Source organism: Neomonachus schauinslandi, chromosome 8 (assembly GCF_002201575.2).
Source record: "Neomonachus schauinslandi chromosome 8, ASM220157v2, whole genome shotgun sequence".
Taxonomy (NCBI): Eukaryota; Metazoa; Chordata; class Mammalia; order Carnivora; family Phocidae; genus Neomonachus; species Neomonachus schauinslandi.
Window position 1 is genome coordinate 82,628,700 of NC_058410.1, and position 15,253 is coordinate 82,643,952.

Below are 15,253 nucleotides of genomic sequence, written 5' to 3' on the forward strand. Positions count from 1 at the left end.
TCTACTTTTTTTTTAAGATTTTATTTACTTATTTGACAGAGAGAAAGAGAGAGCGAGAGAAGGAACACAAGCAGGGGGAGTGGTAGAGGGAGAAGCAGGCTTCCCACTGAGCAGGGAGCCTGATGCGGGGTTCGATCCCAGGACCCTGGGATCATGATCCAAGCCGAAGGCAGACACTTAACAACTGAGCCACCCAGGCACCCTGAGGTAGTTTTATTTTTAACTTTTTGAGGAACCTCCATACAGTTCTCCAGAGTGGCTGCACCAGGTTGCATTCCCACCAAGAATGTAAGAGAGTTCCCCTTTATCCACATCCTCACCAGCATCTGTTGTTTCCTATGTTGTTAATTTTAGTCATTCTGACTGGTGTGAGGTGGTATCTTATAGTGGCTTTGATTTGTTATTTCCCTGATGATGAGAGATGTTGAGCATCTTTTCATTTGTCTATTGGCCATCTGGATGTCTTCTTTGGGAAAACGTCTATTCATGTCTTCTGCCCATTTCTTGACTGGATTATTTGTTTTTGGGGTGTTGAGTTGGATAAATTCTTTATAGATTTTGGATACTAATCCTTTATCAGATATGTCATTTGCAAGTATCTTCTCCCATTCTGTAGGCTCCTTATAGTTTTGTTGACTGTTTCCTTCTCTGTGAAGCTTTTTATCTTGATGAAGTCCCAACAGTTCATTTTTGCTTTTGTTTCCCTTGCCTCTGGTGACGTGTCTAGTAAGAAGTTGCTATGGCCAAGGTCACAGAGGTTTCTGCCTGTATTCTCCTCTAGGATTTTGATGGTTTTCTGTCTCCCATCTAGGTCTTTCATCCATTTTGAACTTATTTTTGTGTATGGTGTAAGAAAGTGGTCCAGTTTCATTCATCAGCATGTAGCTGTCCAGTTTTCCCAACACCATTTGTTGAAGAGACTCTCCTTTTTCCACTGGATATTCTTTCCTGCTTTGTCTCAAACTAGTTGACCATATAGTGTGGGTCCATTTCCGGATTTTCTATTCTGATCTGTTTCATCTACGTGTCTGTTTTTGTGCCAGCACCATACTGTCTTGATGACTACAGCTTTGTAATATAGCTTGAAGTCCAGAATTATGATACCTCCAGCTTTGTTTTTCTTTTTCAGGATTGCTCTGGTTATTCGGGGTCTTTTGTGGTTCCATACACATTTTAGGACTGTTTGTTCCAGCTCTGTGAAAAATGCTGGTGGTATTTTGATAGGGATTGCATTAAATGTGTAGATTGCTTTGGGCAGTATAGACATTTTAACAATGTTTGTTCTTCCAATCCATGAGCATGGAATGTCTTTCCATGTCTTTGTGTCCTCTTCGATTTCTTTCATAAGTGACGTTGAACCGTATTAAATTGCCATTTTTGTAGTACATATATTGGCAAATCGATACAACTTGTCCTTATACATCAAGTAGGATTTTTTTACCCCTTGCCTCTCTTCCCTCCACCCCATTCAATCCTGGAGTTGTCAAACACAGCTTGGTGAGCCAGAGAGAGGCAGTCAGACCAGAAAAGACCCAACCTGGAAGAAGATAGCACTTGACTTTATTGGGCTGGACATATTAGCTATTGAACATAGACTCTTCTTTGTGTGTAAATATAACCAAAAATGACAGAACATTTATTACCAAAAAATAACCAGGAAGATAGTGGGATTTGCCCTACATTTCAACCAAGTAATAGGGAAGAACTGGTCCCAAAGAATAGGACTAAATGGCAAAAGAATAATGCTGTGGTTTTCATATTGCACCTTTCAGTTATACGTGCTCAACCTCACAGTCCCACACAAATAACTGGGCACACCAAACTGGCCAACTGTTCATGTTAAGAAAGGCTGGGGATGCAGAGGATATCGACAATTCTGACTCGTCTTTTCCCACTAGAACCGTAATGGTTAGATTTCTCGACTCTTCCACAAATGTCTACCTTTCCATAATACGAATGAAATCATATGGTATTTTTGCTACTGTCCCCACAACATACTATGTTAATTCTCTCCTTAGAAACTAAAGTTTTAAAGGAGCTGTCTATACTCTTTATTGGCCCTGCACCTGGACTCTGCCTCTACCATGTCACTGGCCTGGAAGGGTGCTCAGTAAGTGGCTGCTTGCCTCTGCTAATTGCCCGTGGCCTCTCTCCTAGGCCTGGTTCTCCTGGAGTCCTCTGCAGCACCTAACACTGTGGCCACCCTCTCTAAATCCCTTCTCCTTTGCTCTGTGCCTGAACTCTCTTGGTTCTCTCATTCCAAACCTGGCTGTTCATTCTCTGTTGCTTTGGTTGGCTCCTCTGTTTAGCTGCTAAATGTACTGAGTTCCCTCTGATCAGCCTGCCCATCTCTCTCCCCTAAACCAAATTTCCGGCCCTGACTTCCCTTGTAATGGGTGATTCTCCCAGAGACCACACATGAAATCCCAGAGTCACCTTGTCAAAAGGTAAGCTGAAGCACATTAAAAATTTTGAAGAGTTTATGTGAACAAAAATCAATTGGCATTGGGCAGTCCTGAACTGCAAGGGGTCAGGCATGCTCTACCAACAGGAGCTCAGGGAGAAACTTTGATAGAGAAAAGGCAGAAAAAAAGTAAGGAAATTATTGTCTGGCTGTAACTTAAACCCTAGTTGGCTGTTTGTGACTGGTTATCCCTAGCATTTTGATTTTGTATCCCTGAGGGAGTTACAGACTTAGATTTTGGTTTGCTTAGGTAGTCCGCCATGGGAATAGAGCCACATCGGTCTAATGGCCTTCCTTCGTTAATTTAACACCTTTTACTCCTCTTTCTCCCTTTCACAATCATGATCCAATCAGTCCCTAAACCTGATGAATCTTCCTTTAAAGTGTCTCTGGAATTCACCCATTTCTCCTTAGTTTGTGCTGCTCCCCTAAAGCAACCCTCTATTACCTTCAGACTAGACCATTATAACCTAACACAGAAGGTAGGCTGTATTTGCGAAGCAATGATACTAACCCCTTGGCCATCTCCCTGACTTCAGTTCCTCTCCTTTTAATCACCCCATGTGCTATGATCTTCCTAAAATACTATTGCAATCATGTCATACTATAAAAATCAATAAGACAACAAGTACTGATGACATTTTTTTTGTCCAGGGTTTTCTCGTAAGCCTGTCATTCTGTCTACTGAATAATGTTTTGGTGTTTTTACATTAAGCATGCATTACTTGTATAATCAGAGGAAAATAATAAAAGTGTAATTTTTATATCTTTTATAATGAGAGACTCATTCACATACAATTTTTGCTTTCTTTGTCCTCAGAAGTCTTACATGAAATTTATGACATTAACAACATTCAAAGAAAAATAAAGTTTTTAGAGCCCCCTCACTGTCCACAAAATGAAATCTAAAACATGAGCCTGATAGCCAATATGTTCCACAGCTCGACCCACACACTCTTCCAACATTCTCTTTGACTATTACTCCCTGCCGGACCTACACTCCAGGCAAGTGCCTGCTCCCAACTCTACCACTTTCACCTAGCTCCAAACCTCATTCCACCTCTACCCCCAAGGTCCCCATCTGAGCCCTACAGTGCCCTCCACCTCCAGGTAGTTGAAGCATGGAATTTTAAAGGCATGAAGAGGCTTACAAGTCCTCTGCCCCAATCCCCTTATATTACAGCTCAGGAAACAGATCCAGAGCTGACACGACTTGTCCACAGTCCCTCGACTACAGCATAACGCCCCACGTCATGTAACTCCCAATCTAATGCTCTTTGCACTCATTCCATGAAGCCTTCCCTGACTGTAAGTTCCTTGAAAGTAGGGTCTGTGTCTTATCATCTTTAGATGTTTACTGACTGGTGTTTCTTCCCACCTAACATGCAGTAGGAAAATTCCCTATTTTTAGTTTTATTCAGATGCCTACTAATTTTCCTATGCTTAACCTTAATACCTACAGAACAGTAATTGTGTAATATCCCATCTTTTTCCCTCTTTCATCTTTACCATAAAATTGGCAAAGAACTTAAAAATTATCAAGAAATCACAATGAAAATACCATCCACAAGAGTGTCAGTGGATGTATATTGACCTACTTGGAGAAATGATAGATATGCAAAAGAACGGAAATGTTTGTTAACATTCACATTGTCCTTTCCTTTCCTGTTTAGAGTCTAAACATCTGTGGTCACAGGGCAGTTGCAACATATTTCTCTAGGGGTTGTTTCAGCCCAGACATCAGGATCAACTGTGGTAGATTCAATAAGCAGAGATGCCCAGTTCCCACTCCAGAGCTACTGAATCAGAAACAGAACGGCAGCCCAAACAGAACAAACGCATTCATTCATCCATCCTTCAACAGAGAAGTATCGCACCTAAGTGCACTTAGCATTGTGTTCATTGATGGAGATACACTTCCCCAGGATAGGGCTTTTAATCTAGGGGAAAGAAGACATTTATCAAATAATCACACACATGAATATATAATTATAGACAATGATAAAAGCTGTGAATTACATTTATAGGGAATTATGAATTCTGAAGATGAGGCTGGAAAAGTAGTCAAGAGCAGGGCCTTGTGTAGGCCGTGAAATATACGAATTTTATTCTGAGGGCAATGGAAAGCCGGTGGAGAGTTTTAAGCTGAGGAAGAACATGATCCAGTTTAATGTTTAGATTACTTTTGCTGCTGTGTAGGGAACTGATTGCAAGGGGAAAACAGCAAATTAAGGGACATGCATTAAGAGACATGGCAAATATCTAGGGAAAATATGAGGGTGGCCTGGACAAAAAAGGTAGAGGTGGAAATAAAGAGAAGTAGAAGTAGATAGATTTGAAATATATTTAAGGATACAATCTATGGGAATCGGTGAAGGTCTGGGTGAGGGTGGTGAAAGAGCATGAGATGTCAAGAAAACGCCAAGGTTACCAGCTTGCACAACTGGATGGATGGTAGAGTAATTCAATAAGCTAGAAAATACTGGAGAATGCTGGAGATGTGGTGAGGGAAGATTATAAGAATGATATCAGACATGAAGAGTTCAGGAAGCCTTTAAAACATCCAAGTAGAGATGTCAAGTAGGCAGATGATTATAAAGGTCTAGAACACAGAGGTCTGGATTCTCTCAGACAAATTTGAAAGTCATTAATGTATAGAAAGAAAATACAACCATATCTATGGATGACGTGGTCTAGAGTGAGAACTGAAAGAAACTTAAAGCCAAACCTTATGATACGCCCATATGTAAGAAAGAATAAATGACAAAACAAGATAAGGAGAAGAATCCAGACTAGCAAACCAGTAGAAAGAAACCTAAGTGCCAAACTGGAATGAGCTGAGGAAGTGGGAGGCACAGAGATTAGACAACCTTTTTTTAAAGGATTGGCTAGAATGGGAAAGACAAAGAAAATGAAGTTACTGGCAGAGAAACTAGGGTCAGAGAGTTTAGTGACCCTTCCCAATCTCTCTCTCTCCCAATTTCTCTCTCTCTCTCTCTCTCTCTCTCTCTCTCTCCCTTCCCCTTAATCATGTGAGAGATTTGAACAGACTAGATTTTGTGGAAAGATCCAGGAGAGAGGGAGAGAGAGAGAGAAAGATCCAGGTTGAAGATTCAGGAGAAAGAAGAGATCATTAATACTGTAAGATTTCTGAGAAAGTAGAAGGGAGAAGCCAGGAAAGAGGTTGAGGTTTTGGTCTTAGATATGAAGAATTAAATCTTTTCTGGAAAGAGGATGACCCTGAGATGGGCGCACACACAGGTAGACATGTAGGTCTGGCAGAGGAATTTAAATAAATTCCTATCTGACAAATTCTGTTTTGCTTATGAAGTAGAAAGAAAGATTATCTACTGAGAGTTAGGAGGGAGGGGCCAGAATCTCCCCCATGAGACAGCATTTTCCTGAATCCCTTCTCTCATTAGAAAGAATGACAAATATTCTGGTACTCATAAAGACTGGAACTAAAGCAGAACTTAAGTTGTTCTATACCTGATAGTTACTCATAGTAATAGGACTTGGGGAAAATGGATCTAACCAATAACCAAGACATAGACCATATAAGACTCCAGTTAAAGGATGGTGGACCAGACACCCAATGCCACAAGCACATGCATACTCCTAAGACGTTTCTCCATTTGCAGTACAAATATTATGCTGTATTATACAACAGACAAACTGGTTTCCTTAGCAGGAAAGTGCTAACTAGAAGCACACTCTCTTTAAAACAAGCAAACAAACAAACAAAAATCATCCACTTAACCCTGTTTCTACAGAAAATTTAAAAAAAAAAAGTTTTTAAAGATATGCCACATGACCCCCCTTTTGGGCACCTATCTCAGGCAAGAGGAAAAAGCAGAAATGTAGCTACAACTTTGTATTGAATGGGAAAGTTACCCTTGAGGCAAAATAATTCCATTTCTTGCTCATTTCTCCTTTTCTCACTCCACCCAGGGACACAGTATTCATTGTAGTGACCCACCCTGGTACCAGAGCTGCCACTAGCAGAGTCTAGTGAGCTGTAATTTTCCAAAACTCCTTCTGTCATCGAAAACTAAGCATCTTATACAACTATACACACACATCCTATCAATGTAAAGTTACTGTTTTTGATGTTGAACTATAAGATACAACAATTTGGTACACTGCGTATTGGCACAAAAACAGACACATAGATCAATAAAACAGAATAGAAAACCCAGAAATACACTCACAGCTAATCTTTGACAAAGCAGGAAAGAATATCCAATGGAAAAAAGACAGTCTCTTCAACAAATGGTGTTGGGAAAACTGGACAGCTACATGCAAAAGAATGAAACTGGACCACTTTCTTACACCATACACAAAAACAAATTTGAAATGGATTAAAGACCTAAATATGAGACCTAAAAGCATAAAAACCCTAGAAGAGAATATAGGCAGGGGCACCTGGGTGACTCAGGCGGTTAAGCGTCGGACTCTTGATTTCGGCTCAGGTCATGATCTCAGGGTCGTGGGACCAAGGCCCACATAGGGCTTCCCGCTCAGTGGGGAGTTGTTGCTTGAGATTCTCTCTCTCCCTCTCCCTCTGCCCCTCACCCCCATGTGCTCTCTCACTCTCTCTTTTTCTCTCAAATAAATAAATAAATAAACCTTTAGAAGAGAACACTGGCAGTAACCTCTTTGACATCCATAGCAACTTCTTTCTAGATATGTTTCCTGAGGCAAGGGAAACAAAAGCAAAAATAAACTATTGGAACTACATCAAAATAAAAGGCTTCTGCACAGTGAAGGAAAAGAATCAACAAAACTAAAAGGCAACCTACCGAATGGGAGAAGAGATTTGCAAATGACATATCCGATAAAAGGTTAGTATCCAAAATATATAAAGAACTTCAAACTCAACACTCAAAAAACAAGTAATCTGATTAAAAATGGGCAGAAGACATGAATAGACATTTCTCCCAAGAAGACATCCAGATGGCCAACAGACACATGAAAAGATGTTCATCATCACTTACCATCAGGGAAATGCAAATCAAAGACACAATGAGATATCACCTCACACCTGTCAGAATAGCTAAAATCAACAACACAAGAAACAGCAGGTATTAGCAAGGATGTGGAGAAAAACGAAAACTCATGCACTGTTGGTGGGAATGCAAACTGGTACAGCCACTATGGAAGACAGTATGGAGGTTCCTCAAAAAGTTAAAAAATAGAACTACCCTATGATCTAGCAATCACACTCCTGGGTATTTACCCAAAGGATACAAAAATACTAATTCAAAGGAATACATGCATCCCAATGTTTATAGCAGTATTTTTACAATAGCCAAACTATGGAAGCAGCCTAAGTGTCCACCAACTGACGAATGGGTAAAGAAGATGTGGCAAATATATATATGGCATATATATATATACACACATACATAGTGGAATATTATTCAGCCATAAAAAAGGATGAAATCTTGCCATTCCCAACAACATGGATGGAGCTAGAGAGTATGATGCTAAAGCAAAATAAATCGGCCAGAGAAAGACAAATACCATATGATTTCACTCACATGTGGAATTTAAGAAACAAAACAAATGAGCAAAGGAAAAAAGAGAGAGAGAGAAACCAAAAAACAGACTCTTAACTGTAGAGAACAAACTGATGGTTACCAGAGGGGAGGGGGATGGGGGGATGGAGGAAATAGGGGATAGGGATTAAGGATGGCACTTGTGATGAGCACAGGGTGATGTATGGAAGTGTTGACTCGCCATATCGTACATCTGAAACTAGTATTACACTTTATGTTAACTAACTGAATTAAAATAAAAACTTAAAAAGCCAAAAAAAGAAAACAAGCCAATGTGTGAGGGAGTGATTGTATGGCACCCTCGAATCTTGTCACAGAGGTGAACATCTTCTCCACCAATGCATACAGCAAGCTCTGCTGACATCTAAAGTCAACCAAAAAGGTGACCATCTTTAAATAGCAATTGCTGCACATATTAAATAATTTAATGTTCTACAGCTGAAAGTGTCAGGAGATCTAGCTTCTAGCCCTGATGCTACCATAACACCGTGTAAACCTAACCAGGTCACATCAACTTCTCTCCAGTTCCTCCTCCATAAAATGAAGAGATGGATCTGGGTAACCTTGCTACGTGCTGACAGTCTCCTGAGATCCTCCATTTCACTGATGCTAATGTCTGATCCCAGAGTTTCTGCCTGATGCCAAAAAGAGGTACCTGAAGAGAGCAGTAGGTAAGACACACTTGAAAGGAAGAGTACTCCTAGGGTAGCTTTTGGCGGGGAAGAACAAGACAAGGAACTCCTCGAAAAAATTAGGTTGGAGTCCAGCAATTAAAATGCACACCACTGGGCATCTGGGTGGCTCAGTCGGTTAAGCGCCTGCCGTTGGCTCAGGTCATGATCCCAGGGTCCTGGGATCAAGTCCCACGTCGGGCTCCCTGCTCAGCAGGGAGTCTGCTTCTCCCTTTCCCCCTGCCTCTGCTCATGCTTGTGCGCACTCTCCCTTTCTCTCTCTCTCTCTTTCAAATAAATAAATAAAATCTTAAAAAAAAAAAAAGCAGCAAAGGATAATAACCAATGGCAATAGCCTAGGAGAAACCATCCATTCACTCATTCTTTCAGCCCACAAGCATGAACGAGTTCCTGCAACAGGTCAGATACTCTATTAGACAGAATAAACATGAAAATTAATAAAATAGACCTCCTATCTTCAAGGAACTCACAGTCTAATAAATAAGGCAGTCATATTTTTAAAAACTACCCTGATCACAGTTTGGAAAGATGAAACAAATTCCGGAATTGGTGGTGGTGATGGATGTAAATGTACTTGATGCCACTGAACACTATACACTTAAAAATGGCTACGATGGTAAATTTTATGTTATTTAAGTTTTGCCACAATACAAGGAAACAGCTACCCTGAGCAGTAAGTGCTGCAGTAGAGATGATGTGTATCAGGGCCCATGGAAGAATGGAGAACGAAGTGCTCACCTCTGTCAGTTGCTGCTATAAGAAATCAAAATCCTCAAACCAACTCCCCTCCTCCCTCCCCTTCTCCCTGCACACTTGAAGAACTTGAAGTGTTTCCCAAAAAAAAAAGCAGTCTTTCTTCAAGCGGAGGCTAGTGACAGTATTTTGGAAGCTCCGTCCACATTCCAGAGGATGCCACTGTTTTCTGACCTCCATGCTTTCTGTTCAGCTGTCAGCACAAGCCAGGGGAGGGGTCACCAGATGCTACTTGCAGAGAACTTCAAGGACAGGAACTGTCCAAAGAAAGATGTGCTCCTAGGACAAACGGCTCCAACTGAAGCGAACTGAGCCAGGCAGCCTCTAGTCAGCAGGGCTGGAAAGATAAGGAGCACCCTGCAAGGCTATGAAAAGCCGTGAGATGCTGCTAGCAACCCTTGCTAACCTTGCCACAACAAGTAACTCAAAAGAATGGACGCAACTGCTATGAACAAAGGAGCAACTAAGGCAGACTGCTTCTGAATTCCGTAACAACTGGACACACGCACATGTATTAGACAGGGCTGCAGAAGACTGATTCCCAGGCTCGACTACTGAGCTCTCACCTTCTCCTTCTTGTCCCAGCCCCAACACTGCCGCAGGGAGACACAAGGGCTGAGAAACCGCAGCTCAAAGAGACCACAAGATATGCCTCATTTGGTGGTTTCCCTGCTGGCTATGCATCTAAATCACCAGAGATACTGTTGTAAAAACACAGCTTTTCCCCAAAAATCTGTTATGGTTAAGCTAGGGTGCCAGCTCTATAGAGCTAGTTACCTAGAGTCAAAGTCAATAGCTCAGAGTCTCCCCACTAGGGAATTAAAGAATGGGTCGGGGGCCTGTCTCCCGTTCCGTGCCTTGTATACCACCTGACTCTGCCTCTCAGCGGATTGGATAGAAAGTAAGGCTGCCTGGCCAAGGACAGAAATCACCACTTCTCAAGATGTGGTCCAGAAGACAAATGGAATTTCCCAGAGTGCTTATTTAAAATGTAAATTCTTAGGTCCCAAACCAGCAATACTGACTTGTGATCTGGGGGCGGGGCCCAAACTCGCATCTCAAATAAGCTCCCCAGTCAGTTGGTTCTTAGGCACACGGCTGTTTAAGAACCACTGGTAGGCAGGCGCCTGGGTGGCTCAGTCGGTTAAGTGTCTGCTTTCAGCTCAGGTCATGATCTCAGGGTTTTGGGATCGAGCCCCACATCAGGCTCCCTGCTCCACCGGGGAGCCTGCTTCACCCTCTCCCTCGGCCCCTCTCCCAGCTCATTCTCTCTCAAATGAATAAATAAAAATCTAAAAAAAAGAGAACCACTGGTAGGTTCTAGCAAGTGCAGCCATAGGCGGTCAACTCAGCTGCACGAACTCCTCCGGAAGAGAAGACAGGCTTCCCTCTTCCATCGCCCGCTGCGGAAAAGGGCAAGGGCCCAATTATCAATGGAGCAGGATTCCCTCTGTGACTCGATCTCCCTTCAGGTTCTCAGAGGAACATGAGTGCCCATGCTTAGGTCACCCAGAGGCCTGGAACTCGGGGCTGTGGGCGCCCCCGGGGAGAGGGCTGGGATGGCCAGATCCCTCCCTGCTCTAGGAGCCTGGTGTTCACACACACCAATGTTAGAAGTTCTTTGAAAGAACCTCTAAGCCAGGAATACAATTTGTTTGTATTCTAGTAACTGGAATACAATTTTTAAATCAGAGATGCAAGACCATTTGTAATGAATCCTGGTATAGACATACAATAGAATATTTTTCAGCCTTAAAAAGGAGGGAAATTCTGACATGTGCGACCATCTGGATGAACCTTGAGGTTATTATGCTAAGTGAAATAAGCCAGTCACAAAAAGACAAATACTATATGACTCCACCCATATGAGGTGCTTAGAATAGTCAAATTCATAGAGGCAGAAAGGAGAGCTATGACTGCCCCCCCGCTGGGGAAGAGGAGGACTGGGGAGTTAGTGTTTAGTTACAGAGTTTCAGTTCTGCCAGATGAAAAGAGTTCAGGAGATGGAGCCCCATGACAGAGGCACAACAATGTGAATGTATTTCATACCACTGGCCTATACCCTCAAAAATAGTTAAGATAGTAAATTCCACATATATTTTACCACAATTTTAAAAAATGAAAAAAAATATGCAACTATTTGGGAAAGCCAAGGATACCAGTCAAGAGATAGATACCTAGAGAGATAAGGCACCTAGAGAAGTATTACCAAAAAAACGAAAAAAAAACAAGCAATGTCTAACTTTCACAAGTTATCTGCCCAAGGGATATTTGTAAGATGATTATTAAATTGGAGCACATTTCCCCCACTTGTTCTCTAATGTACCCGAAATATAGCAACTCTGTAATACACACTACTATGAAGAGGTATTACAGCTAAAATAAACTTCTTCCCTCTGAGGGGAGGTCACAGTGCCCCTAAAAGTTAAGGGAGAAAGGATGTTGGGGCAGGAGGCTGGAAGAGGTAGAAAGGATGGTGATTCTTCTCAAGAGAAGAAGCACAGTCCCCAACACAGCAAAGAACTATCCACATTCCAGGCAGGTATACAAATTCAGTACATGCATAAGTAGCACACATAAAAAATCAGTGCTTTTGGATGCCTGGGTGGCTCAGTCAGTTAAGTGTCTGCCTTCGGCTCAGGTCATGATCCCAGGGTCCTGGGATCGAGTCCCGCGTTGGGCTCCCTGATCAGCGGGGAGCCTGCGTCTCCCTCTGGCTGATGCTCCCCCAGCTTGGGCTCTCTCTCAAATAAATACCTAAAATCTTTTTAAAAAAATCAATGCTCTTACTAAATTTTACTAATTTTAAAAGAGCTTAAGAGTTACCATCATCAAGAGTAGCTTTGCAATTTAATTAAATTAGCGTTGTAAAAAAAGCAGGTCTATGAATATATAAGGAACTTACTATGCTCTACCATTATATGCTACACAATAAAAAGATAAAAATAAGAACAAAAACTTAGAAATCTTACTAAATCAAAATAATTACTCATTATAAAAAAATCCTGAAAGTGAAAACCAATACTTGAAGGTCAAAAGCAATGTAAGTAATCCAGAAAGGTTAGCATATAGTAAATGACTCATTCACATAAACGTATATTTTATAGTTGTAGAAATGCCAAGGAACCCACCAAGTATGCTGTACCTAAAGGATCCTTTTCCTGACCTAGCAAAAAGGGTGATTTAAGAATGCCACGCTGATAATCTGCACAGTCACTACAAATCAAAGCTCTGATAAGTGTAATACTAGGATCATTCCATATTTTTTCTAGAAACAAATGGAATTTCAAACATTCTTCTGAAATAAATATTTTCTCCTCCCTGAGATTTATACTGAGAATGGTCACTGCCTTAGAAAAACGAAAATATAGTTTACCGTGGGGGACTATTTAAATAATAAATACATTTCCACCATAGTCATTACTCACTGCTGGGGGAAAAAAAAAGAGTTTAATAATAACCAATAAACAGTCTTTGAATGCTATGCAGGAGTCAAGGAAAGATAAAAACCAGGGACAAAGACTGAGTCTGGGTTTGCGTCCCATAACATTTCTTTGATTATACTGACCCCTGGCGGCCTTTAAAGGACTTTTTGTTGTTGTTTTTTTTTTTAAATAAAAGTGCTTATTTTCCCTTAGTGTGTGCCTTTACATTATATCACCTGGAAGGAATCTTTTCATAACGTGTATGTATATCAAACAATCACATTGTACACTTTAAATATCCTATCATTTTATTTGTCAAATGTACCTCAATAAAACTGAGGGGGAAAAAATCACCAATAATAAGTACCTGATCAATATGCTTGTCTTCTAAAAGACGAAGATGCTTTACAGAATGTGGAAAAGTAGAAATTATATTTAGTTCAATACAAATGATTATCATAGAGCTTTAATACACTCATATAATAAATACTGACTAATATTCAAGCACAAAACATGTGCTAAGTCACTGAGATACAGATGCAAACAAGCCCCAAAAGACCACAGTCTATTAGGTACCACCAGTTAAAAGTGACATGAATAAACCAAGAGAAGCACAGAGTGCTCTGGGGATGTTTAGAGGGATCAGGCCATTTTAGATGACGCCCGAAGGGCAAAAGCAAGCATCTAGAATTACAGCAGAAAAAGAGTGTTCCAGGCAGAGGGAACAGCATGGGGAAGGCTCTGGATCAGACAGAACTGTGAGTTTAAGAAACTTAAAGGACATAATATGTCTAAAGCATAGGGTTCAAGGATAAGGGTGGCATTTAACAAGGCTTTAGATGTGGGCAAAGGCCAAATCTTGTCAACGATTTGAATTTTGTAAGTACCTACATTTCCTTGTCTTTTTTTCCTACCAAAGCAACATGACAGGTCGAGTCCACAAACCACGGCATGAGAAATCCTGTAAATCCTCCAACCTATGATCTCTTATCTTCCAAAGTCTTTCTCCACTATTCTATCGCCCTCTGTCTTCTGGTACATATTCTGTTCACCACTCACTGAACAAACTAACCTCTCGGAGGCTGCCACCCCACCTGGCCAGTGTGCAGAGGTGCCTCTGAATGGGCCAACAGTGGACACCTGACCCAAAGGGAGCCCATCCACAGCTTGCCAGCCACCGGTGAAGAGGCTGGCTTGTAGGGCTCCGAGATATTGGTTATTTAGCCACTGCAACCAGTTCGGATTTAAAGGTTGGCAGAAGAACGAGAGGAGAATGACACAGGCCACAAGAGACAGAGGGAACCGTGTCCCCAAAAGCATCAGCGCTCATCCTTAAAATAAACCCTCTTTATCCCACGCTAGTCCCAGTGAGACTGCAGCCTTAGAAGCACCTGCTGGACCTCACTGACTCAGCACCTTGCAGTTCCTCCGCTGCTGTGCTGCCTTGGGTTTTCTGTCATGCTCGTGTTAGTCAGCTTTTATCCTACTCCTCCTGTCAGCACACGATGACCTTCAAGAGCAGAGATTCCACATGTTTACTTCCTTGTATCCACCACTGCCCTATGAGCCCTCACCACATGTTCAACAGAGGGACAGATGGAAAGATGGACAGACGGATGGATAAACAAACAACTGATCCTGGAGAGTTTACGGTGAAATCAAAGGTGGGTACTGAGAATAAACCCTGAACTCCCTCAAACTCATGCGTACGTCCTCATCTTCAACTCCCATCCTTCTCCACGCGTGCCAGGAGCACCAGACTTCTCCCACACCCCCAGACCTGTGAGGCTCTCTTGCATTTTCCCCGCCTCTACACACAGCTTTCTCTCTCTGAAGTCTCCCAAACATCCACTCTCCTCCTCCTCTGTAAGCACAAATGTCTGGTCCCCTCAGGGCTCATCACCCGCTAACCCCCGAGCACCCCTCTACATTTTCTTGTTGCCCACGTGTCTCCCTCCACAGCACCACCTCTCCACAGGCCGACGGCGCTCTTCATCTTTACGTGGGTGCTCAAAACATGTACTGGCGAGGAGGGATGAGTTCTGCTTTTAGGATGTCACCCCAAAATGTGTTAACTAAAGGGGAAAATTTTTTTTTAGTTTTTATTGATGAAGCACTTGGTACTTTTATCTCACTTAAGGTCCTATGCTAATGAATGATTATTCCCTCTAATAAAGTGGTTCTCAATGGTGGAGAGAGAGGGTATTTTCCCCTGGGGACACTGACGATGTCTGTAGACATGCGTGTTTGTCACATCGGAGGGAAGAGAAAGCTGCTCCTGGCATCTAGAGGGTTGAGGGCAAAGATACCGCTAAACATCCTCCCGTGCACCTGACAATGCCCACAGCAAAGAGCTGT

General features: G+C 41.9%; 1 protein-coding gene across 1 annotated transcript in view; it reads right to left on the minus strand.

Moving 5' to 3' along the window:
* CD109 (CD109 molecule) overlaps positions 1-15,253 on the minus strand; it is a 135,971-nt gene that overhangs the window by 83,148 nt on the left and 37,570 nt on the right. The gene's annotated exons all lie outside the window — the stretch shown is intronic.